The sequence below is a fragment of the Ambystoma mexicanum genome, chromosome 1p, assembly GCF_040938575.1.
Source record: "Ambystoma mexicanum isolate Mex_15411 chromosome 1p, UKY_AmexF1_1, whole genome shotgun sequence".
Classification (NCBI taxonomy): domain Eukaryota; kingdom Metazoa; phylum Chordata; class Amphibia; order Caudata; family Ambystomatidae; genus Ambystoma; species Ambystoma mexicanum.
Genome location: NC_090921.1, coordinates 1,112,825,390 through 1,112,852,352, shown reverse-complemented (window position 1 = coordinate 1,112,852,352; position 26,963 = coordinate 1,112,825,390). Strand labels below are relative to the sequence as shown.

Below are 26,963 nucleotides of genomic sequence, written 5' to 3'. Positions count from 1 at the left end.
GTATACTTAATTATTTTTATGGTGCAGAAAGCCTCAGAAGCCATGCGGATAGAACTGGACCTGAAACATCACAACACGTCCCTCACGAGAAGACACTTCAAGATGGAAATTCTGCAACCCATTATTCCCCTAGTAGCGGCGGGGGATTATCTGTCAGCATTGGAAATGGCAGGTTCTTACATGCACGTTGCTTTGAATGTATGGACAATATGTTTCTGCACTTTGTGGTTGGACAACCAATTATCAGTAGACATCAGAACATTGAACATTGGCCTCAAATCTGCCCCACACATCTTCACAACAGATACTTATACCAGTGGTGGGAAACTTGCGCGAGGAATCCATGACTGTCTTTCGATATCTCGATATCTAAATGGTTAGTGACTGGTTCTTTGCCCAGTATGCTGCAGGATCACATAGAGAGGGTTTGCATATTCCTCGCCTCCTGCAGTGTGATAAGAAATTAGAACAAGTCACACCTAACGCCAAACAAAGATCATTGCAAAGAGGCTTCAAAGGTAATTGTTGGAAATACTACAACAAGGATCATCAGAGCAGGCCAGTGGCTAAGAGCTAAGAGCAGAGTGGCACATGGCAGCAGCAATGTTCACAGTCCCTGGGGTGAGACTCCATCTGCACCCACTCCGGGAACACATTCATGCTCATTTGGATACCGAACTGTCAAAATGTGCCCAACCTATACCCCTGTCCCAGAATGTGAGAAAGTTACTCAAGTGGTGGATGAACATGGCCAAATTGTTGAATGGAGTGCCATTCCAATCGCTGACTCCTAAAATAGTAATGGCAGACATCTGTGCCATGGGCTAGGAGGTGGTATATGAAGATCATGAAGTTCAGGGGCAGTGATGTAATCAAACTGGTCGGAGCTATTGGCAGTCTTCAGAGCCTTTCAGTTTTTTTCAACTTTCTATGCAGGGACATCCCACTCTGGTGAAATCAGGCAACCAGGTTTCAATTTCATGTCAAGAAATAAGGGTGTGCGGTCAAAATCTCACTCCTTTGCACGCTTGCAATACTAACCAAGGATCTGGTCCTATCGATTAATCTCAGGGACACGTCCTGCACCGAGTGATTCCATGTCAAGATGGAGGCAAGGGTGGTCAGTCAAAATATCGAAAACAAAATGTCGAAAGACAATAATGTCGAAAATAAAATGTCGAAAAATAAAAAGTCAAATTATTTGTTTTTATTTATGTTTATTTTTTAGCTCTAGTATATAAAAAAAAAAGGTAAAAACCAAAAAATTCCCTCCATTTCGAATAAAAAGTATTAAAAAAGAAATTCGACGTTTTTTTTCTCGAAATAATGACTTTTGACTTTTTTGTTTTAGATGTTATCACTATGAACCGGAGGCGAGCATTATGCTTCATCTTCCATTTTATTCCTGTCTCCAGCAGTTTCAACAATAAACAAATTTGTAACTTTCCATCTGGGGAAAAACATATATTTTAAAAAAAACTTTTTTAACTAAAAAACTACATTACCCTTTTGTCCCAGGCCAACTGTAGTCCCAATGTCCTGGCCACGTGACCTTAGTCCTTCCACTTCCTGTTCTCTCCCTCTTCTTTCCTGCTCTCCATGCAGAGAATTGCCTTTAATTTTAGCTGCGCAATGTTATTTGGTAATTTACTGTGAGCTAGAAAGCTTTTTAGTGCATTGGTGTAGCGCGCACATCATCCGTAGCAAGAATATAACAGTTTTAGGAGCGCGCAAAGTACCTGAGCGACTTTATTGGGACTAACAAGTAATCGGCGGCCCGTGCCGCATTTTCAGCACGCTCGGGGGCTCACCGACCTCCTTCACAAGCGCTGGGACAAGCCCCCACCTTTCGGGTGGGTGAGCTGAAGTTGCGCTCTCAGCGCGAGGTAGGGAAAGCATTCCCACTTTCGTGGGGACGTAGCCAAACCTCTGCAAGGCACGAGGAAGCACTGCAGCAAGCGGAATAAGAGCAGTCAGCTCGTTGGAGGGTAGAGAGCCCACACCCTTGCAAAGGAAGAGTTTGTGCCTACAAAGAAGCGTAATTCAACGCTCGAGTTCGCGCTGCTCACCGGAGGGATATTAATCACTCCGGAGAGCCGAAAACACATATAAAATGCGCGTAGCAGGAATTTCAACATTTAAGCCCTCAATTAATGAAAAAGGACGCTCAATCCACTCGGCCAATAACAGCCGGAAATATAGTGGACACATAGCACTAGCTAGATGCCTGCTTTGCAGACCAGGGTGCAGCCTCAACTAGACCATACCTGAGCCAGAAAGAGGCAAGCAAAAGAAAGCACGTCCACAAGGGTCACGCCAGAGGACCCAGAGGGGTGTAAGAAGGACCGTAGGTGAAAGAACTCTGCAGACAGGGCAGAACCGAAGGCCCCTGAGGCTACTGACACGCTCATATAATTGCGAGACGCATAAATGCAGAAGTCAGGAGTGCCGAGCATCAAGACCCCCTACCCAGGGGAAGATAATATGGGCAATGAAGAGCAATTCTCCAAGAGGAACTCGCAGGGTCCCTGCGATCCTCGCAGGAGAACAATTAAGAGGAGGAAGAGGAGGTACCAATTAAGAGGAGGAAGAGGAGTTACAACCCCCACCTAAGAAAAAGTTGAGGAAACTCAACAACACAGAGGATGAAGAAGGGATATCAGATCTGTTCAGGCCAGAGGACATCCGAAACCCTAAGTCCTCGGAATGGTTGCCATCACGTAGGGTTATCAAATACATGACCCACGGGTGACAAAGCTCTAGAGAAAGAGGCAAGACAGGATAAGCACAGAATGCCTTAATCCTGAACTACCAGGAAAGGTAGCGGAATCACCGGCGCTAGATCCGAAGATGTTGACCTTTGTTTCAAAGACCACCAGAGATCCCAGAAAAGGGATTGACCGATCCTGGCCAAGAGAGGCAAAGCTGCCAAGACAAAGTGTTCGATCTAGCGGGACCGCTCGCAAAGATCATGGACTTAGCCAAACAAGCAAGAGATACAGGGGAAGAGGTGGACCCAGAGGTGCTCGCTAACTGGGCCCAAAGCGCAGTTTGCCTCCTGGGCAACGCTAATTGCGGCATCTCATCCGAGCGCAGAAGATGGCTGCTTCTCAAAATAGACCCCAAGCTAGGCAATCTGGCGTCCTACAAGTCAGGCGCTGCAGCCCAAGGACTGCTATTTGGAGAGACTTTTCGGAAGGAAATGGGGAGGGTAGTAGGAACCTACACCTCCTTGGAGAAGGCCAAAGCCTCAATAAAGAAAATATTCCCCGGTAGAGTTTTTGCCGGTACAGGTCGGTACCGAGGCCGAGCGACCGGTCGCTACCAACCCACCAGAAGGCCTCAGAACAACAGGGCCCACTATTGGGAAAACAGGCATCAAGATGATTTCTTTCCCCCGAGAGGCCGTTTCCCAAGAGGAAGACGAGGCAGAGGACAGGAAGAGGACAGAACTCTTTTGGAAGAACTGGCATGTGGTTTCCAGCGACGCCTGGGTATTGCAGAGAGAGGGCTGCAGTTAGAATTCACACAGACACCCACACAATCCCACCCCCCCCTGCACCTTATAATCCGCGCAGGCAGAAAATGTCATGAATCACCGATTCCGTCCTTTCTGGACGACTTGGTCCCTCAAACATCGTATTATTGCATCCATCTTTACACTCAACATGGTAGACGCCATGGGGAAACACACGGTCTAGTCTCCCAGTACTGCCTGTTGCTTCAGTGAAAATGCTAAGCGTGTCCGTGCCCTTTGTTCCGGCAAGTTGTTTTCCTGGTTCCTTTTCCTCGTCCTACTATCTCTATCCTTTGGCTTCGTATGCGGTTAAGCCTTTTTCTTCCGTGCCGCTCCTCGCTATCTCCGTTTTTGCAGAGCCACGCAAGCAGCTTCTTAAACCGCCTGGACTCCTTGTTCCCTCCTTGTTTACTTACCTGGCCTTTCCTGTAATCCTTCCTGGATACTGAACGATCTCCGGCCCATCGTATCCGCCCTTGACAGGAGCCTGGGATATCATCTCAGTTACCTGCCTGCAGACTGGCGTAGGAGGAGACACGCCCATTCCTGTACAAGACGCGAACCTCCATAAAGAAGGAGAAACCCACAAGAAAGAAAACATCAAGAAACAAACAGGTGAGCCAAGAGTCTGAGTACTCAGAGTGTGACAGAAAAGGAGACACTACACTGCGAAGTCTAGCGAGCAAAAGAGCGATAGAGCCTTGCATTACAAGCCCAATGTTTATAAGCAATATGTTCCTGGTGTACAGGAAGGACAAAGTAAGGCCCCTAATGAATTTGAGAGAAATGAACAAATTGAATAGTATACCACCATTTCACGATGGAGGGAATCCATCAGCTCAGAGATACCCTCAGACAGGGTGATTGGCTCATGAGAGTGGATTTGAAGCACGCACATCTCACAATACTGGTCCAAGAGGAATATCGCCCCTTTCTAGTGTTAGACTGGGGCGGGCAACTTTGGCAATTTGTGACGATGCCGTTCGGGTTAGCCTCAGCACCATAGGCATTCACGAAACTCACGAGGCCCATAGCCGCGGAAATCGGAGAGAAAGGGATAAGAATGATTAGATATCTGGACGACCTTCTGCTGATGGCAAACAGCAGGGAAACACTCCAGTACCAGACAAACTGGGTGACAAACCTTCTGATGACGTTAGGTTTCCTAGTGAATCGAGAGAAATCAGAAGTAGTACCAGCGAAGAGGATTCCTAGGGTTTGCAATAGACACCAGGACGGCTACACTAGAATTACCAGCCAGGAAAATAAGGGCTATAGGACGATAGCGAGAGTAGTGGGTCTACTAGCAGCATCGATCCAGGTGATCTTCCCAGGGCTCCTGCATTATCGATCCCCTCAACGGCTGAAGATAAAACCACTTGCAGCAGGGCTTATGATACCATCAGCTAGTACCTCTAGATGTATAGTCGAAGACAGAACTGGAATGGTAGTTACAGAATATGGACGCCTGGAACGGGAAAGCCATATTCGGTGATCGGCCAGACCTGGTGATAGAATCAGATGCCAGCAGAGCAGTCTGGGGAGCTCTCTGCTGAGAGCTAGAGACAGGGAGCAAGTGGAGTACGAAGGAACTCAAACTGCACATCAACTGTCTAGAACTAATAGCCGCGTCGTTTGCGATCAAGGCATTTACGAAAGACAAAGTGAATTTGTGTATCCTGCTGGAAATGGACAACATATCAGCAGTCAGATACATCGACGAATTCCAAATTATTAGCGGCACTAGCCAAGGACTTCTGGCATTTTTGCCTAGAGTCAGGGACATCAGTAGTAGCGGAATATCTCCTGGGTTCGCTAAATGTAGTAGCGGACTGGAACTCCAGACACCAAGCACACTCCAGCGACTGGATGCTAGACAAAGAGATGTTTCAGCAGATAGAAGAGATATGGGGACCAGCACATGCAGATCCGTTTGCGTCCAGACTGAACACGCAAATGAGCAGGTACTTCAGTTGGAGACTAGATCTGACGGCAGCAGGAGTAGATGCATTTCTTCAAGATTGGAGAGGAGAGATGCACTACGCCTTCCCGCCATTCATTATGATGAACAGAGTGGTAACGAAAGTGCGCAGAGAGAGAGCGACAATGATAGTAGGAGCCCCAATTTGGAAATCGCAAGTATGGTTTCCAATGTTGATGGAACTAGTGAACGATTATCTGAGAATACTTCCACCATGAGACAGTCTTCTCACGGACCCAGTTGGGTGATATAATCATCTTAGAGTGAGAGGGACTCTCCCACTGATGGAGTGCAGGATAGCTGGTGATGCTGGAATCTCCCAGGAATTTCGGCACAGGCTGCAAGCCTCATCGCGGAGTCATCGGCACCTTCGACTAGAAGGAGCTACGATGCAGCTTGGAATAGATGGTCACGGTGGTGCCAAAGGAGATGTCTTCAACCCGTTTCAGCCCCTTTAGTAGAGATATAAAAATTCTTAGCGGAACTACTTCAAGCCGGGAAGGCTCATAGAACAAATGGAGTATACAGATTAGCGATATCAGTGGGGCACGCACCCATAGAAGGATTGCCCGTAGGGGAGAACATAGCTGTGATTAGACTGCTCAAAGGAATAAGATTAGGGAAACCACTGCAGCAAATTCATTATGGGATGTTTCAGTAGTCCTGAAACTATTAGTCAGCTGGCCAGGGAACAGATACCTGTCATAGAAGCAACTATCAGGGAAACTGACAATGCTGTTGTGCCTAGTATCATGTAGCAGGCTAGCAGACGTCCGAGCCTTGGACGTAAATAGGCAACTGTACAGACCAGAAGGGGTAACCTTCATTCTAGCCAGAAGAACGAAGACAGATTCTACGACCATAGTCTACCCCTACCTGCAGGAACACCCGAAGTGGTGCTTAGCAGCCTGCATAAAAGATTATGAGTATAGGACCGCAGAAATGAGGCCGATGGGTACGACGCAGTTGATTATAGCGCATAGAAAATCTCACAAGGCAGTAGCGTTAGCCGCCATAGCAAGATGGGTCAGGGAAGTGATGCAGTTAGCAGGAGTAAATATGCCTAAGTTTGGAGCACATTCTGTGAGGCGCGCGATGGCTTCAAAAGTGCTAGCTCAGGGCGCAATGTTGCAAAATATCCTACGAGCGGCCGAATGGGCCAGTGATAATACCTTTTAGAACATTCTATTTTAAGCCTGTACATTCAGTGGCAGAGACAGTGATGACAATCTTTGAACAAGCATAATGCTCGCCTCCGTCTTGACAGAGAATGAAGATTACCCCCTGCTAATAGCGCAGGGAGTCTTGATTCTATTAAAGACAAGGAGGCAAGCATTACTTTCCTGCCCTAGATATACGGGAGAGTTAATGTTGATTTTATAACTATGTACTCATGATAAATTTCTCCCAGAATAGGGTGTGTATCCGACCTCCCTAATATGCTCTGTTGTATCTTTCATTAGGAAATGACCAGAAGAACAGTTGAGCCAGGTGGTTCAGAAAGACAAGCTGTTTGAGAGCAAGGCCGCCAGTTCTAGTGCGGAAGAATTACAGAACAGGACAGTGGAGAGAACAGAAACCATGTTGGGACTAGTTGAGAGTTCAGTTCAAGTTGGACTACAATTAAAGGGCAGTCAAGAAGAGGGAGAGAACAGGAAGTGGAAGGACTAGGGTCACGCGGCCAGCACATCGGGACTACAGTTGGCCTGGGACAAAAGGGAAATTAAGTTTTTTGGTTAAAGTACAACAAAAAAAATAATGTTTTCCCCCAGATAGAAGGTTACACATTTGTTTATTGTTGAAACTGCTGGAGACAGGAATAAAATGGAAGATGAAGCATAATGCTTGCCTCCTTGTATTTAATAGAATCAAGACTCCCTGCGCTATTAGCAGGGGTAATCTTCATTCAGCCGTAGATGGAGCTTCGGGGATTACATGCTTGGAAGAACTACACATCCCAGCGTTCACATGCGAGGCAAGGGCTGTCACACCAGTCAACTGACTCCCCATGACACGCAATCCGCAATGGATGCAGTGAATATAACCGCAGCCGACAGACAGTACATTTGCTCTGCAACAAAAAGATCCTTGTTATCGGCTGCGCTGTTTCGTGCAGTTTCTTGTTTGTTCTGTTCCCAATTCCTGCTCCTCTTTATTCCATGTCCCTTCTCAATTCCCTACAAGCCGCACTCCTGTACAGTTCGACCCTCTTCCCCGTCCTTCCCTAATAACTTCTCGTTTTTGACTTTGGCTTGTTCTACCGGTTTGATTTTGCATTCTGATTTTGGCATGTAACTGTTAGAATCATTTTTTTGTTGGCTATTTTTTGGGAATTGTTTTTTGGGTTCTGACTTTTTGGATTTATCTGGACTTCTGATTTCCTGAAAATCCTACACTTATCCTCTTCTGTGGCCCTTGGGATAGTTTGGACTTCCAGTCTCCTTGTTCCCCTTAGGCTGTCCGTGTTTCGATGGGTAGATCCCTTGCCTTGGTTTCCCTTTTTTCTTTTTTGTTGCACCTTTTTCCATCAGACGATTTCCTGGCCTATGGACTCAGTGCCCAGGAAGGCATCCTGTTATCAAATAGGCTTACGACTTTCGTCAATAAGACCCTAGGTAGGTGTTAGGATCTAGGGTTATTCTGGACTGATTCCCTTCTTTAAATCTTTTCCTTGCTTCCCTCTGCAGCCTGGGGGGGGGGTCATTCTGCATTTTTGTGAAAGAATTTGGGTAGGGCAATCCTCGCAGACAAAGCGTACGTGACGACTGCGACAATGAAGTGTTATCTATTTTCTCTCACCCTCCCGCATATGGAGTTGGACAATTTACAGGCCGTTCACTTCATCAGGCTGTGTTCATAATCAGAACAACTGCTTCTCCCGTGGAAAACCTGAGGGATGATTTGCAAGAAATTGGGCCAGCCTGTCTTAGATCTGTTCACTGACAGGGCACATGACCAAGTGCCCACATTCTGCTCCAGATATCCAGAATCTGGGGTGTGGGAGAAAGATGCTCTCCGGATACAATAGCAAGATCTTTATGCCTTTCCTTTTTTCCCAGTGATCCCGAGGGTGTTGACATGAGTGATGGAGGAACATCACCACATTATCACGATTGTACCTTACTGGCCAAAATGCATGTAGTTTCAGATTCTATGTCTACTATCAGTCATGCCAGTTTTTCTCTTATCTTCTGTACCAGACCTAGTCCCTCTGGAAAGAAGCAAAGGGGGCAAGCAAAGGCACTATGGTTGGGGGCTTCGAACCTGAGAGCTTAGTCGTGCAAAAACAGTGCATGTTTTAGGAAGTTTCCCTTTTACCTTAAGGGCATTGGGTGGCAAGCTACCTTCTAGTAGACCTATTAAAAAAATTACGGATTACTTTCACAATAGGGCTCCCAGAGCTCTGTCATTCCTTTACAGGACTACGCTCCCCAAATACGGTAGTTCTTCAGGATGGGTATAATTTGGTATAATTTATATCGTGCAGCACACAAGGAGGACATCAAAGCTACCAACAGTTACCAGTGAGCCTCAGAAGCCAAGAGACTATTCAGAAGAAGTAAAAGAGCAAAAAGGGTGCAATTCTCCATTTCTGAGGTGGTCAACTTGCGGAAACCTGTAACGCGCATTGCCAACAGCCAAGAGGCTATCCAGAAGAAGAAAAAGAGGAAACCAGGCGCAATTCTCCTTTCCTGAGACACCAGTTTGGAGAAATCTATAACCCATATTCCCACTAAGAAGAGATCACCTCTAATAGTAGGAGTTTTCTTCCTGGAAGGCAAGTATTCCAGGAAAGAAACAGTTGCTTTGAAGAAATGTTGTTGTGGTAAAAAGGTGTTGTGTAAAGACGTTGATAACTTTATCAGGCTGACAAACCATTGCTACATCAAAAGTAGTTGCTGTACTATCCTTGCCAACGTATTCCATTGAACGAATCATTGTGTGGAGGAATACAATTACCTTAGTTTATGAACAAGCGTTTTGTGAAAGAAACATTTGCCTTAGCAGGAAGGATTCTGTAGAGGAAAATAATTGCTTGGGTTTGTGGAACAAGTGTTTGTGAAAGAGACATTTACTTTAACAAGTGGAAAGACGTAATGGATAGAAAAGACATTTTGTGTTGAACTGAACAGAACTTTGTTGAAGCAGAACTTTCCCTGGGGTATTCCTGAATTGATCCAGGGGAAGGGAACCCAACCCTGGACATAAGGAGTACTTCCTGCAAACTATAACTTGGAATTTCTGTACTGTTTTGTTCAACGAAAGACAGCCAAATATTCCTTGTATACTTTTGTTATATGTATTGGTGTGAGGGTCAGATGCTTTTGGACACTAGGCCATCTTTCTTTAGTTTTAGTTTTCTAGGTAGGGACATTCCCGTTAGTATAGGGAAAGATAGGCATTTATCTCAACCCTTTTTTTTAAATAAATGGCAAACATTGAGAAAACTATAACTTTGTGTCCGTCTCGCATTTCTGACCCCTCACAGTCACCTCTTCCACCTTGGAACCTACCATTGGTTTTTGGGGCTCTGCATGGCATCACCCTTCAAACCGATGGAAACTGTTAACCTGAAGTTTGTTTCTATGACAGCCTTTGGTGGCGATAACATCAGCACATCACCTCGGCGATTTGGGAGCACTACTTTGCAGATAATTCCATCTAACAAATCTGAAGCAATTGTTCTCAGCCCTGACCTGGGGTTAAAACCCAAGATCATTTTGGCCTACCATAATTTTCAAGAAGTCATTCTTTGCATCTATTGCCCTCCTCCAGGCAATGAAGAGAAGCAGCTCATCCAACTCCTTGACAATATGGGACCAGTACGGTTATATCTCAGATTAATTGAAACAATCAGGAAATCAATAATCGTACTGTCAGAAACGGGGTGTCGGGGCAAGGGAGAGAAGCAACCTCGACTTCACTTAGTCCATGAATCAAGGACACCCATCAAGCAGACATATTCTGAATCAGAGGTTCCGATCTCAACGTTAGTACAGGGGAGGTCAACAAGGGCCATGGTTGCATCATGGTCAGAGTTACAGGGTGTCCCCCTTTCAGATTTCTGCAGGGCTGCTACTTGTGCTGTTCTGTGTATCTTTATCTCCCATACCTCCATCTCCCACTACAGGATCAACTTTCTTGGGTCTGATGACTGGGGATTTGGTAGGGGGGTGCTGGACTCAGTAGGGGTCTGACTTCCCAAAAGAGTTTCTGTTCACTAAACATGTGTGCTGCATCCATTTTTGAGTTTGGGGAATCCCCCTACCTCCCCATCTCTGGTTTTCAACCACACCTCAGTTTCCGCCGATGCCCAATATATTGAGATGCTCTAGCCCCTTGTTTATTTTGGGGCCCTGCCTATCCTTCCAACTATTGCAATCCTGTGCTTTGCTAGTATGAATGCCAGGTCAACAAACCTCAATAGGCGTTTCATGGTTATGTGTCCTCCCCTGGGGTACATGCACAGGAGGCACACCTCTGGGGTTTAGGGGTAGCTTTTTATTTGAATACCGACCAATGTGCTATATACCACTCTCCAAAATCTTTGTATTACGGGACAGTAAACAATACGTGTGGCAATCCCGCATTTTCCTGTGTACATCTAGAGCAGTTGAATGGGTGATTTAGGAAAATTTTAGCAATCCTTGCATGCGTTGGGTAAAGCCTATTCCACAAATTGTACGGCATTCGTTTGAGTATGGCCTTTCGCTAGACCCTCTGAGGGTATACAAGTATCCAAGCCCTTGTCTCTTAATCAAGGCATGAGCCAAGATCCTGCTCCCATGCTGCTTTAATCCAGAGTTCACCCTCACTATCACATGCCACAGTAAAGAGGTTTATAGCTGTGAAACCTAGCCTGGGCCACCTCATACAATTTGGACAGTAGTCTGACAGCCTCCGGCTCCATTGGGAGAGCTGGCCCAGCTCTTCCTTGCAACATTTGGCATTGCTGTGTTTGTCAAAAATTGCCCCATTGCCCCCTTGGGAGTACGGGGGCTTCGGCCTCCCAGACCTTTGGTTATATTCTAAAGCGGCCCAACTACGTGTTATGTTGGAACACCTCAGGGATGAGTTGGGTACATACTGGACTTGCATCAAAGACCTATATACATGGTCCATTGAAATTCAGTTTTCTTATAAATCACCATTGCACAATAAGGTAAGACAACTCGGGTATCTTAATTTTTCAGTCCATGTGTTAGGAAGAATTCTCTGTTTAGGCTGAATTTCCTAACCTAGTGAGTCCCCCAGCAGCTTTGCTGGATTTTGTGGGGTTTATTTTTTTCTCCTGCCAAGAGTGAGACTCTTTTACCCTCACTCTTGGACATGGCTTGAGAGTGTTCTCTGTGACTTGCTATGTGCTTATGGGCTAGGGGGTAATTTTCCCCATAGGCCATCATTGGTTTTTGAATGTGTGTTACACAGCACCCTCAGTGCAGTAGCACAGGGGTGTCTTAGAGACCCCCAATCATAGACTCCACACCCTGGGACTGACTACTGTCTCCCTGGGTCTGTAAAGTTGCCATTGACTTTACTAGTCTTAACTTAGGAACTTAACCAGTACAAACCTTCTTACTGTGGAAGTACTGGTAGGGCAATTAGATTGCCCCTGGGTATGTTGTCGAGGGGGTACTGTCCCGTCCCCCCTCGCCGAGTTCTGGCTGGTGGCAGTGGACACCACGGAAATATTCCACCGGAATATTTCCCAATGGGATTTCCCATTGTTTTTGATGCACCACTTTTTGGTGCAATGTTAAAGATACTGCCGGTTTATTTAATTAATATAAATTCACCGGTTGGGATCTTTTGCCGGAACTCGCCGCCAAAATGGCATCTAGGTTCACTTCAGTAACCCTGAACCCGAGTCGAGCCTTTGTTCCACTTTTGGCGGGCTTCTGCACAGAAGCCCTCCAAAGTGGTGCCATTCTGTCTGGGTACCACAGGGGGTGCGGGAGGGGGTTTAGGCACCCTGGACCGAGTTGCCTTGCCAACTCAGGTCGCACTCTAGTGTGATTGGCCCAAGTGGTGAGCCACCCCGCTCACCACTTAGCATGTTTGAGTGACAGCTAGGCTGTATGAATGGGGGTTTACTGCATAAAAGCAGGGTTTTTGGGACTGGTTCTTGAGAAGTCGCCACAGGACCTAAGAAGCCGAAGAGGGAGAAGCCGAGCCGACCTACCAAGACGACACCACCGGTGAAGCCCTGCAGAATCGTCTCACCACTTTTCCCGACGACAGAGGAGATCTCCCGCCGGAGAGTCTTCTTCCCGTAACTGGTGGGGACAACCAGTTGCTGCCTTCTTTTCGCCGTCCCGAAGCATCTCGTGGCCGCCTTGCCTGTGCCAAGCACCCCGGCAACCGGGATACCACTTTTTACCTCAACCGCGAAAGAGGGGTAAAAATCCTTTGTGACTGGAGAACTCCACGGCTGGCCTCATCCCTGGTAGTGCAACGACCTGCAGCCTTCCTCCCCGTCGAGATCACCTCTTCCTCGGGACGACGCTGCAACTTGCACCCACTACCAGGAACGACTACCACCGCTGGAGGAATCTTTCCACTTTTAAAGGTACTGTGTTCCGCCCGGCCTCCCTTGCCACCGATTGTACGGGGTAGATTTAGCCCTCGGCTCTCGAACCTGGGTAGGTCTGGGACACCCTAACTAAACTTTTCAGAACCGTAGTAAAACCGTTTTCTACTCACCTGCAAAGACTTGTGACATTGTGTGATCTTGGGCACATTTTCGCCTGGCTCCCTCTAACGCGGACTCCAAACTAAGTCCCCTTGTTCCACCCTTGACTGTCTTTGCTAACCTTATGTGAAAAGTGTTTTACCTTACAGCTCTCTTTATTTCTGCCTTTTCCCTCCCTTTTGGTAATACTTGTTGGAGTACCATCTAACGTTAAGTGCTCACCTCTGGTTGGAAATAAGTGGTGTTAACTTAGAATTGTCCAACAAACGATTAGGGATGTACATATGAGTAATAGTAACTGTGTTTGACTTTCTTACCTTTTCTAATGTGCTAGTGTAATTTTTGAGTGTACCTTTAATAAATAAGTTTATACTTTTACACCTAGCTCTGGTCAGTGTTTGCTTGTGCTATTGTACCTCTGTACCTATGATGTATCCTCTGTATACTGCCTAACTCTTCTTGAGGGAAGTCTGACTGCTCAGCCACAGCTACCACAGTGAATCTGTGCGGTGCAGACTGCTACCAAGTGGGTTTACTGCCAACACCTGTAGTCTTAAATCTTTTGCAGTGGTCCCAGAGGGAACTGCACAGGTTTCTGCCTAACACTGGTGTACAGCGGTGGGATCTGTACTGAGTATACACTTTAGAGTACTTTTGAGATACCTTAGTGCAACTAACCACAAAGCTTAAGCACAAGAAAGAAAAAGTCATTTTTAACCTGTCTACTATGGAAAGTTATAGTCAAGAGTCCCTTGCTACAAAAACTGCTGATTGTCTAAGACTTCTCTGTAAGCATAAGAATCTCATGACTAAAGGAAAGAAAATAGAGCTAATAGAAAGGTTGTTAGAAAACCAAAGTCTGGAGGATGGTCCAGAGGAACCTATCACTCCAGCAAATGTAGAAAGCAGCAATGATCTTGATATGGAACAAAGTATTGATGATCTAGGGTCAGAACCAGAAGAGGAGGATGAAACTGTTGTAGATAGTCCCTCTAGGCCTCTGTCTGCTCTACCAGCTGTACCTACTGGACCTTTGCCAGGTCCCACATTTAGTCCTCAATACTTTGAACTAGAGAAAATGAAACTTGAATTAGAGTACAAGAAACTAAATGCTCAAACTGACAAAGAACTAAGGCTAAGGGAAATGGAGCTCAAGTATGAGCTAGAAATGAAGAAATTGTCTGTTGAGAATGTGTCATGATCTCTGCTTCCAAAAGGTCAGGGTTTTCCCAACTCCCTTGGAAGCAGATCCATAACCCAGGTTCCGAGTGCCAACCAGTCCCAATTGGGACCTTTTGGACCCAGTCCTGGCGCCAGTGGCACCAGGCTCATAAATATGCCCAGTCCCAGCGCTGGAAGCGCCGGGCTCATAATGCTTGGGTGGACTTACCTGCAGCAGACCATGCTGCTTACTTGCCTGCCAGTTGAGCCTCTGATCCTTTTCTGTTTGGAACTACTTTTCCTGTTGGGTGGGGCAGGAGCCACTCCCTAGATTCAGAACACTGGAACTCTTCTGGAAAGCAGGAACTCTTTTCTTACCTAGGCGTGGCTGTGGAAGGAGACACCTAAGCACTACAGGAGGCTATTTAAACCACACCCGATGGATGAATCTTGCTTTGCGTTATTCTGCATCCTCTGCAGCAGAACGCTCATCGTGTCTTCTGCATCTGATCCTGGGCCTAAGGAAAAAGGCTTACCATCCTGAATCCAGTCTTCAGCAACACCTATAAAGACAAGAAAGAACAGGTTAGCATTACGGTCTTCAGTGACAGCTCTTTACTTACCTGGTCCATCGGCTGTCACCAACGCCTCGCGCTGCATTCCGGCATCTGAAAGACAAAGGCTTACCTACTCTTCGTGCGCTCCGGAGGTCTTCACACTGCATTCCGGCATCTGAAAGACAAAAGCTTACCAACTCTTCGCACGCTCCGGAGGCCTTCGGCGCTGCATCCCGCATCTGAAAGACAAAACAAGGTGCGTTTAAAGACATTGGGGAACTTTAATACGCACGTGCTATTACTCCTTTCCACATCTAACCCAGTGGGTATTCCGGCACCCTGCAGCCACTCCGAACTTGTACCTGCAAAATAAAAAGACAGTTAGAGCGCATCGTGAAGCAGGCAACAAGAGCTTACTTACGTGCTTCCAGGCGCTTCTATTCATCACACGGGCTCCATCTTCAACTCACTTCAGCCCGTCATCCGCCATCGCCGGAACCCTGCAAAACAAGAAACATCATTACTAAAGACTTTAAAGACATTAGAATTACTCGAAACTTGCCGTTCGTGCAGTAAACGACGGACAGCAGTCCTCTGAAGTCAAGAGGCCTGCTCCCCTTATCCAGTGAAGAAACTGGTTACAGCACCCTGCCCCGAGGCAGATGGAGAGCACGGCGTTCACTTACCTAAGGTGAGAGCGTTAACCTTTGGGGTTCTACAGGAGAAGAGAAAGGGAAGAAGAGAGAGACATTCAATAACCCAGTTCCTTAATTCCATATTTTCTATCTGCAGACATCTTACCCTTCAGGTCAGACATACAGTGCACAGAGGTCCAGCCCAAAGAGCCAGCCGTGTGTTACACATCACCTTTGCAGATGCGGTATACGCCCAGTCAAGACCAGCGCCTCTACGGGAATCAGGTGAGCGTTACAGAATGCTTCTCTCTCTGACTCCTCTAGAAGTTCCAGTCCTAAAAGACCCTGGATGCCTAAGGAATTGATTGGTATGTATGAGCCTAAGTTGGATGTGTTGGATTGGTTGTCTATGTTTGAGTATAATCATGGGCTCCAGAACATCACAGGTAATGAGTTACTCACCTGGTTGTTCTCTAGGCTTCCCCCTGTTGCAACTGATGTGGTAATGGAGTTGGGGGAGGAGGATAGGAAAGAGTATGAATGTGTGAAACTAGCTTTGATAGCTAGGTTTGGGAAGACCCCTTCCCAGTATCTTAAGAGTTTTAGGAGCCTCAAAAAGCATGATGGTACCCCTTGGGCTACCTGGGTGTGTGAAGGGTTGAAAAACGTAGAGGGATGGATTAAGGGTTACAAGGTGAACACTTATGAAGGAATGAGAAATCTTGTAATGATGGAGTCAATTTATGATGCCTCCTCTCCTGAGCTCAGACAGCACTTGGCTGATTCACAGGAATTAGATCCTAGGAAACTAGCTAAGGCTGCTGACTTGTGGGTTGCCAACAGGGCTACTCACAAGGATTCTGGGGTAACTCAGAAGAAGGATGAGGGAAGACAGCCTAAGAAAGACTCCAAAGAGAATTCTAATAATCCTAATTCCAAAGAGGGCCCCAAACAAAACCATAAGGGTAAGCCACCTGGGAAACCACAGCAGAGTAGTATACCTTCTGGTGCTAAACCGGAAGGAGGTCAGAACAAGCCTCCATTCCAAAGGACCTTTGGGGCCTGTTATGTTTGTAAGGCTACTGACCATGTGAAAGGAGATCCCAGATGTAAGGGTAAACCTTCAGGGGTCCAACTTGTCTCCTTAGCCTTCGCTCCAGAGGAGAAAGTCACTATGGCAAGTGGAAACTTTCTACTACTGGCTGATGAACCCACTGGAGTCTCAGCCAGTGTTTCTTTAGTCTCTCTGGGGTTGTGGGAACAGCAGAATTTAGATGTATATAATTCTATCCCAGATAATACTAAAGAGTATTATAAAGACAGTGTCCACGTAAATGGTCAGGAGACTCCTGCCATCAGGGACACTGGGGCCAGCATAACTGTGGTGGATGAATCATTTTTCAAGGCAGAGGATGTTGCTAAGGCACCCAAATGCCTCACCAAGTTAGCTGGAGGGCCTGTGCAGATGTGTCCCCAGTTACCAGTTCTCATCCAGTGTAATGATATGGTTGTGAAGATACCTGTCAGTATACAATGTGAAGTGCCAGGAAAAGTTCTGCTGGGAAATGACCTGAAAGCTCTTGGAGTTGTGTCACATACCCCCAGACCTCCTAGTAAAAGGTTACGGGAGCTCACCAAGTCTGCAAGAGAGAAAACCCTGCGAGGTTTATCTCAGGAGATGACAGAAATCACTCCTCTCCCACTGGAGCAACTTACTGCAGTAACTACCAGATCAGCAGCAAAGGGGCAACCCAAGACTCCTAGAAAAAAACCTACAGCAAGCACTCCAGTGCTTCCAACAAGGACTTCCCCGAGGTTGTCCAAAGTTACACCTGTAACTCCACCTCCAGCTGAGGCTGAGAGGGAGGTACAACCCTGTTTGGTTGAACTAGACTCTGAAGAAGAGCTAGAAGGAGGTCCAGAACTTATTGGAGACCTGGACCCGGCTGACCATCCTGAGCTGCAGTCTTTACTGGCAGAAGGTGGACCCAGCAGGACAGCTCTCCGTAAGGGACAAAGAGAATGTCCAACTCTGGAGGGTCTCTGCCAGCAGGCAGCTTCTCAGGCTGATGGGCAAGAGCCTGGGAAGTATAGGTTACACTGGGAAGATGGCCTCTTCTACAGTGAACCAACCGAATCTGAACCTGGAGCATACCAACGCCTGGTAGTGCCCCAAGAGAACAGACAACAGTTCTTGCAACTAGCCCACGAGATTCCTTTGGCTGGTCACTTGAGTTTCAAGAAGACCAAGGAAAGGCTCTCTCTCTATTTCTATTGGCCAAAAATGGGGGCTGAAGTAGATAGATATTGCAGGAGCTGCCATCCCTGCCAGACTTCTGGTAAGGTTGGTTCCAAGAATGTGGCACCTTTAGTGACTCTCCCAGTTGTGGGAGTCCCATTTGAGAGGGTAGGGATTGACATTGTTGGTCCCCTTGATCCCCCAACCTCCTCAGGCAACAGGTTTATCCTTGTTGTAGTAGACCATGCTACTAGGTACCCTGAGGCAATTCCTATGAGGACTGTTACAGCTCAGGCTGTGGCTAAGGCCCTCCTTGGTATCTTTACCAGGGTTGGGTTTCCTAAGGAGGTGATCTCTGACAGGGGGACAAATTTTATGTCCAACTACATGAAAGCCATGTAGAAAACCTGCAGAGTTACCTACAAGTTCTCAACCGCCTACCACCCTCAGACAAACGGATTGGTAGAAAGATTTAACAGAACCATGAAGAGCATGATAGGTGCCTTAGAAGAACCCCTTAAGAAGAAGTGGGACCTTCTACTGCCATGCCTTCTATTTGCTTATAGGGAAGTCCCTCAGGAGGGAGTAGGTTATTCTCCCTTTGAACTTCTCTATGGCCATCCCGTCAGAGGCCCCTTGGCCCTGATTAAGGAGGGGTTGGAGAGTGCTTCTTCCCCCAAGCCAGTCAGAGTGACTGACTATGTGATAGGTCTCCGAAGGAGAATGTCACACATGATGGCAGAAGCAAGTGATAACTTGAAAGCTGGCCAAGCTCTGATCAAACATTGGCATGATCAGAAGGCTAACATGGTTGAGTTTACTCAAGACCAGCTAGTTCTAGTTATGCTCCCAACAAGGCAGAGAGCCTTGCAAGACAAATGGATGGGACCCTTCAAGGTTGTGGGAAAACTTGGAGAGGTCAACTATCTGGTGGATCTGGGCAAACCCAGGGAAGCTCCCAGAGTCTTCCACACCAACCGCCTCAAAGCCTATGTCTCTAGACCAGAAGTAGGAGCATTGCTTCTAGCTTCATCGGAAGAGGAGGAGGAGAGTGACACTCTACCTGACCTCCTCAGAGGCTTACCTTTGGACGAAAAGGTTGAAGGAGTTAATCTCTCTTCAGATCTGACCCCTGAGCAACAGGAGGAGTGCAAAGCTATGTTAAATCAGTTTGCCCCCCTGTTCTCACTTTCACCAGGCTTGACCCCTTGGGGACAGCATGAGATACTCACTGGTGACTGTCTGCCAGTCAAAAGCAGAGGATATAGAATGTCAGAACATGTCAGAACCCACATCAAAGGTGAGGTCAAGAAGATGCTTGATCTCGGGGTAATAGAGCCCTCTACTAGTCCATGGTCTAGCCCAGTGGTGTTAGTACCAAAGGCAGGATCCAAAGAGTTGAGATTCTGTGTGGACTATAGAGCTCTTAATGCAGTCACCAAGACTGATGCCCAGCCTTTGCCAAGGACAGATGAGTTGGTGGATAAACTTGGTGCAGCCAAGTACCTCAGCACACTGGACCTTACGTCAGGCTATTGGCAAATAGACCTGACAGACCATGCCAAGGAGAAAACTGCATTTTCTACCCCAGTTGGCCTATACCAATTCAAGGTTATGCCTTTTGGACTGAAAAATGCACCTGCAACATTCCAAAGGATGGTGAACCAAGTTCTGGCTGGGATGGAGGACTTCTGCATGGCATACTTGGATGACATTGCAGTCTTCAGCCACTCCTGGGAAGAACATGTGACCCACTTAGGACATGTTTTGCAGGCTCTTGAGCAGGCCAATCTGACCATAAAGGCAAGCAAGTGCCAAATTGGTCAGAGTAAAGTGGTCTACCTTGGACATGAGGTAGGAGGTGGAGAAATAAGGCCTTTGCTCAGCAAGATTGAAGCTGTGCAAAATTGGACAACACCTACTACTCAGACCCAGGTGAGAGCCTTCTTAGGCCTCACTGGGTACTACAGGAATTACATTGAGAACTATGGGACCATAGCTTCTCCTCTGAATGTGATCTCCACTCCAAAATTCCCTAAGAAGGTCAAATGGACTGAGGAATGCAATCAGGCCTTTGAAAACCTGAAGAAAGCTCTCTGCCAAGCCCCAGTACTCAGAGCTCCTGACTACCACCAAACTTTCATTGTACAAACTGATGCTTCCAATGCAGGTATAGGTGCAGTTCTTAGCCAACTGGATGAGAAGGGTAGGGAACACCCCATTTGCTTCATCAGTAGAAAACTGAAGGATCCTGAAACAAGGTGGGCAACAATCGAAAGAGAATGCTTTGCTATTGTGTGGGCACTGAAAAAGTTTAGGCCATACTTGTATGGTTCTACTTTTGTCATTCAGACTGACCACCAACCCTGGAGATGGTTAATGCAAATGAAAGGGGAAAATCCAAAACTATTGAGATGGTCAATCTGCCTCCAAGGGTTTGATTTCACCATTGAGCACAGGTCAGGGTGTCACCATCAAAATGCTGATGGACTCTCTAGGATGTATGTCATCGACTAGAGGTATGGGGTTCATCCAGGAGTGGATTAAATCCTCCTGTCCCTTAGTCTGGGGGGGGCGAGTGTTAGGAAGAATTCTCTGTTTAGGCTGAATTTCCTAACCTAGTGAGTCCCACAGCAGCTTTGCTGGATTTTGTGGGGTTTATTTTTTTCTCCTGCCAAGAGTGAGACTCTTTTACCCTCACTCTTGGACATGACTTGAGAGTGTTCTCTGTGACTTGCTATGTGCTTATGGGCTAGGGGGTAATTTTCCCCATAGGCCATCATTGGTTTTTGAATGTGTGTTACACAGCACCCTCAGTGCAGTAGCACAGGGGTGTCTTAGAGACCCCCAAACCATAGACTCCACACCCTGGGACTGACTACTGTCTCCCTGGGTCTGTAAAGTTGCCATTGACTTTACTAGTCTTAACTTAGGAACTTAACCAGTACAAACCATCTTACTGTGGAAGTACTGGTAGGGGCAATTAGATTGCCCCTGGGTATGTTGTCGAGGGGGTACTGTCCCGTCCCCCCTCGCCGAGTTCTGGCTGGTGGCAGTGGATACCACAGAAATATTCCACCGGAATATTTCCCAATGGGATTTCCCATTGTTTTTGATGCACCACTTTTTGGTGCAATGTTAAAGATACCGCCGGTTTATTTAATTAATATAAATTCACCGGTTGGGATCTTTTGCCGGAACTCGCCGCCAAAATGGCGTCTAGGTTCACTTCAGTAACCCTGAACCCGAGTCGAGCCTTTGTTCCACTTTTGGCGGGCTTCTGCACAGAAGCCCTCCAAAGTGGTGCCATTCTGTCTGGGTACCACAGGGGGTGTGGGAGGGGGTTTAGGCACCCTGGACCGAGTTGCCTTGCCAACTCAGGTCGCACTCTAGTGTGATTGGCCCAAGTGGTGAGCCACCCCGCTCACCACTTAGCATGTTTGAGTGACAGCTAGGCTGTATGAATGGGGGTTTGCTGCATAAAAGCAGGGTTTTTGGGACTGGTTCTTGAGAAGTCGCCACAGGACCTAAGAAGCCGAAGAGGGAGAAGCCGAGCCGACCTACCAAGACGACACCACCGGTGAAGCCCTGCAGAATCGTCTCACCACTTTTCCCGATGACAAAGGAGATCTCCCGCCGGAGAGTCTTCTTCCCTTAACTGGTGGGGACAACCAGTTGCTGCCTTCTTTTCGCCGTCCCGAAGCATCTCGTGGCCGCCTTGCCTGTGCCAAGCACCCCGGCAACCGGGATACCACTTTTTACCTCAACCGCGAAAGAGGGGTAAAAATCCTTTGTGACCGGAGAACTCCACGGCTGGCCTCATCCCTGGTAGTGCAACGACCTGCAGCCTTCCTCCCCGTCGAGGTCACCTCTCCCTCGGGACGACGCCGCGACTTGCACCCACTACCAGGAACGACTACCACCGCTGGAGGAATCTTTCCACTTTTAAAGGTACTGTGTTCCGCCCGGCCTCCCTTGCCACCGATTGTACGGGGTAGATTTAGCCCTCGGCTCTCGAACCTGGGTAGGTCTGGGACACCCTAACTAAACTTTTCAGAACCGTAGTAAAACCGTTTTCTACTCACCTGCAAAGACTTGTGACATTGTGTGATCTTGGGCACATTTTCGCCTGGCTCCCTCTAACGCGGGCTCCGAACTAAGTCCCCTTGTTCCACCCTTGACTGTCTTTGCTAACCTTATGTGAAAAGTGTTTTACCTTACAGCTCTCTTTATTTCTGCCTTTTCCCTCCCTTTTGGTAATACTTGTTGGAGTACCATCTAACGTTAAGCGCTCACCTCTGGTTGGAAATAAGTGGTGTTAACTTAGAATTGTCCAACAAACGATTAGGGATGTACATATGAGTAATAGTAACTGTGTTTGACTTTCTTACCTTTTCTAATGTGCTAGTGTAATTTTTGAGTGTACCTTTAATAAATAAGTTTATACTTTTACACCTAGCTCTGGTCAGTATTTGCTTGTGCTATTGTACCTCTGTACCTATTATGTATCCTCTGTATACTGCCTAACTCTTCTTGAGGGAAGTCTGACTGCTCAGCCACAGCTACCACAGTGAATCTGTGCGGTGCAGACTGCTACCAAGTGGGTTTACTGCCAACACCTGTAGTCTTAAATCTTTTGCAGTGGTCCCAGAGGGAACTGCACAGGTTTCTGCCTAACACCATGCCATTAAACAGCCCATTATAGAATGCTATATATATATATATATATATATATATATATATATATATATATATGTTTCTTTACTGCAGAAGTACCAATAATCTCTTCTTCTGAAATACGTTCAATGATCAAGAGGTTTCATGAGAAAATCACAACTATTAATCTTTAATGACATTGGACGTAACTATAGGGTGAGTTGGTTTCATTCTAATTATTTCAGTACACACAGGATACACAATTTTGTTTTCCTAATCCTTGTTATAATTTTGGTCATATCGGGTACTGATATCCAGATTGATGGAATATCTTACAAGCCCCTCAAAAGCTGGGTGTTCTTATATCAAGGGGGAACTTTCAAGACCACGTATTAGTACATATTGATTACAATGGGAGGATAACATTTGTCAATTTGCTTATGGCAACTCTATATTTTTCTTTCTATTATCCTGGCATTGAATTCTCATCCTGCTCTGACTCCAACCATCACATCCTGACCTGGTACATGATGAAATATGGTATGACTTATTTGTTTTTTTCATGTTTTTTGCAACATACATAAGTCTAATGACAATTTTACTTTTGTGTACAATGTCACCAATGGTGTGTTTTACACATGAGGTTTACAGCCTTGACAACGACCAGGGGTCGAAACACGTGTCGGCTGTTTTTCTTTTTGGAGATTAAACAATATTCATATCTAACATACTTTGGACATTTGCCATGTCTGTTTGAAATATTTCTCGCATGGAATGGACTGACCTAGAGCGCAAAACACTCCCCCGAAGCTCAATCCTAAATTTACATTGTTATACACAAACTTTGTGGGAAGTTTGAGGGGGTAGAATTTGGTTTTGCTGCCAGGGTATATTTGAGCTCGTTAAATAGGCTGGTTTTGGAATCAATCGAGAGTGGTCACTAGCGCACCAACAGGGATCGATCCCACAATAACAAATATTTTGTCTATACAAAGAATATGTTGGGAATCTCCCAAACGTACACCCACCAATGCCATATATTACACCATTTCCATCATTTCGTAGGCAATGGCTGCTTAGGTTTCATTGGAATTTGCGGTACACGTTGGAGATTGTTTGCTCCCGTCTAAACCTCTTACCAGAGCAACAACTATGCAGGTTATGTGACACAGGGGTAATTGAAGTGCTACGCCACCTGCTTCTCCACTGCCCCACCCTTATGCATTTAGAGAAATGTGTTAATTCTGGGGCTGCAGTTTGTTCTGATGAACTATAGCAAAGACTAATGAGCTGTCGTCAACTATCTCTGTCATTCGCACTAATCGCCTTCCTAAAGGAAATAAACCAATGGCTAGGGTGCACTTCAGACAGCCATGCCGTTGGACATAGTATGGCTCCAATGGAATTTTTATAAATGTAATTGTATCGCTACTCATGAATGAATATTGTAGATAATTGTTTAATTGGATGAAATTATGTTTTTAAGATTATTTTCCTTTTTCTATTTTATAATGCATTTTTGTGTTTTCATGGATAACCGTTTATTTAGTTTGAAAAGTTACAAATTCTAGCTAAAATGCACAATAAAAAAAATAAAAAAAAATAAAAACAATCATGTGACTCTACAGATAAAATAAACTTAAAAGTAAAATACCACTTAAAAAGCAACAATGACCACAGTTTATAAGCTTATTAAAGTGCTAGTAGAGTTTTTCTTTTATACCATGCACATTTTAAATACATTAAAGTGCCCAGGCCACTTTAGGAGAATCTGCCCACAGTAGGTATACTAGAACACGGTGGTATTGTGTTAGATCATTTTCCCTTAATATAGGTTTCAAAGTCAACTTCCTGATATTTTTGTATACCGGGCAACTGGTAGTAGGCCAAGTCGTCTATTGCTGCTTGGCACAGCAGACCTGTCTGTTGGGTACTGTTGTTTCCTGACCGCTTTGAAGTCATAGCTCTGAGGGGTAAACAATTGAACCAGGCCCTTGTACAAGTATTCTCTGGTTTTGATTGATGCCCATAATCAGTATTTTTAGACATTACATTCTGTAATGATAGCGTGTCTTCATTTATTTTATTTATAATGCGCTAAATATGAAAAAGTCCATAGACATGGAAAGCGCAAGACAAACAACAAAAAACACAAAAATCATGGCCGAGACAGGATCAGATTTAGTAACTGAAAGAACTATAGTGTACACATGGATTTGAGCTGTATGTATAGCAAGGATATCAATGAAGGTTAGATGGATTTGAGAGTTCGAAACACTCCCGTCTGTCCTTGGCATCTGCTATTAATATCCTGCCAGCCATCAACTGACTTAAAGTGTCTGGTGCATACAAATAAGAAAGTGCATTCATTTAATAAAGCTTACATTTTATATCTTTTAACCAAGGTATGCTTGCTGAGATATCCTTTGCTATTATCGAATTAAGGATATCCATGGTATGTTCTGCTTGACTATTCCTCACCAATTTCAACCAGTGAAGCACTGGTTCCATGGACAACACATCTTTGATATATGTACAGCCCAATTCCATGTGTACACTATAGTTAGGTGCTGTACAAGGGGAACCCTAGGATTTTTTTAAAGAGATCATTCTCGATGGTTTGGATTTTGTTTGTTTGCATGACCCCATAGTGTCATTCTATAACTTACCACTGACATTGATTTACATTGGAATCTTTTAAGTATTAGATCTAGCGGTTTGGCCTGAGACATAGACTTGAAGCAAAATACTCCCTCCACTGGTGCGCTAGGCTATTAGGGTACAGGCCTTTAACAGAACAGCACTGTATTTCGTTAACAGGCAAGGGGGAACCTGAACATTAGTGGATAATAAGGTTCTGCAGCCAGTAGGCTACCACAGACTTGCATCCAATTTGTTGCCAACCATCTGGAATTCTGCCTAATTTACTAGGCCTAACAAGGTCCGGTTTGCAGTGGTGCATTTATTGCTGTTTACATTCCCCGTGGTGAAGATATTCTGTCGGTGAATTCTCTGCAGGTTTCCCCTGATTTGCAGACCTGATCTGGTGTGGAAGCTTAATTTGGTGTTATCACAGTTGATGGGTTTAAGCTGATGTGGTAGTGTGAGCTGAAATTCCTTTCCTGAAGTGTCTTTGTTTTCCTGGCTATTGCCTCCTCAACTAGAGTGTAGGAGGGACCAGCTTTATCATAGTAGGAACAGGTACGTTTTTCAGAGAAAAAGACGTGCCAAACCCAAATCCTAACAATCTGGTACATAGGGATTTTATCACGTTAGATGTGAAAAGAGTATTGCTGTTCTACTTTGAAAGACCTATGCCTTTCAGACAATTCAAGCAATTGTTCTTGGTTTATTCGAGTCAGACTAAGGCACAAAGCATAGCAACCGGGATCAGTGAGTGCATAAAGTTCTGTTACGAGTAAGGCACCCGTAACCAGGATGAGTGATACCTCATTTAACAAGATACGAGACTGTGACGTGCCATAACCGAAATGGAAGTGCCCTAAAAATAGTTTTGATTTGCGCCTTGTTTGCACACACACCCCTCCAAGAAATATGCAATACCGCTATAGGAAAATGTTTGCAAATGTTCAGTAAGTATTACTGCTATGACATGACAACACGAGAAGATGTGCAGACTGACCATACAATGCTGAGGAATCTGTTTAGATAAGATGCCTCCTACTCTCTAGCCCAGCTATGGGAGCAGTGCTCATTTTAATATAATGTATTCATTCTTTTGCATTGCTTCCAAAAAGGGCTAATAACCTATGCTGAGATGACACTTTACGTTTTGCTCAATAGTGCTCTTCATTCGATTTTCTTTGGGTGCAGGGGTAGAAAGTAGTCTTCTTCTATGCATTCAGCTGTAGGTCTTCTGAGAGACGGAAGATGTGGCTACCCCAGATCTTCCTGGTAGGTCCATTGATGATAGGGTTCTGCCTATTCCAAATCCTGTGTTGAAGTGAACACACTGAACACTGGCCTCATTTTGATCTCTTTTAAAAAAAAATGTTTTATCTCCCTGTCCCTTCTCTTATAAGAGCGTTCCCTAAGCCGTCGCCTGTGTTGACTTTCCCCAGGGTGGACTATAGCCTCCTGGGTCTCTTGCCCCACCTTCTTCCTTCGCCTGGGAAACCCTCATTTGGGTCTCCTCCTGGTTTCCCCAATGCATTCAAGTGGTCAGCTCAGTACCCGGGGAAGGCTTCTGTGCGAGCTGACTTTTGGGTCCTACAACATCAATCTGCCTAAGGCGATATCTCCTCTCTCAGCGTAGGTAAGTGTAGTTAGTCCCTCTGTCTCGACTGAGCAGGTCTCCTTATATACGACAGTGCCTATCTGCATCGGTTGTCTCCATGTAGAGAGGGCACCCCTAGTGCAGACGGCCCCATCTCTTCCCTCCATTAACTGGTTTGCCTGCCTACCCATATCGGATATCTCTGTGTCTGGCAGAAGCACCCACTCTCATCTTCAGAATTCGTCCTGTCGTCTTGTGGCCTGGCTTCGGCCTCTTCTTTACACACT

The 26,963-nt window shown here is 45.9% G+C and overlaps 1 protein-coding gene across 2 annotated transcripts in view; it reads left to right on the top strand.

The window, feature by feature from the left end:
- LOC138448990 (zinc finger protein 436-like) overlaps positions 1 to 26,963 on the top strand; it is a 555,369-nt gene that overhangs the window by 23,674 nt on the left and 504,732 nt on the right. The gene's annotated exons all lie outside the window — the stretch shown is intronic.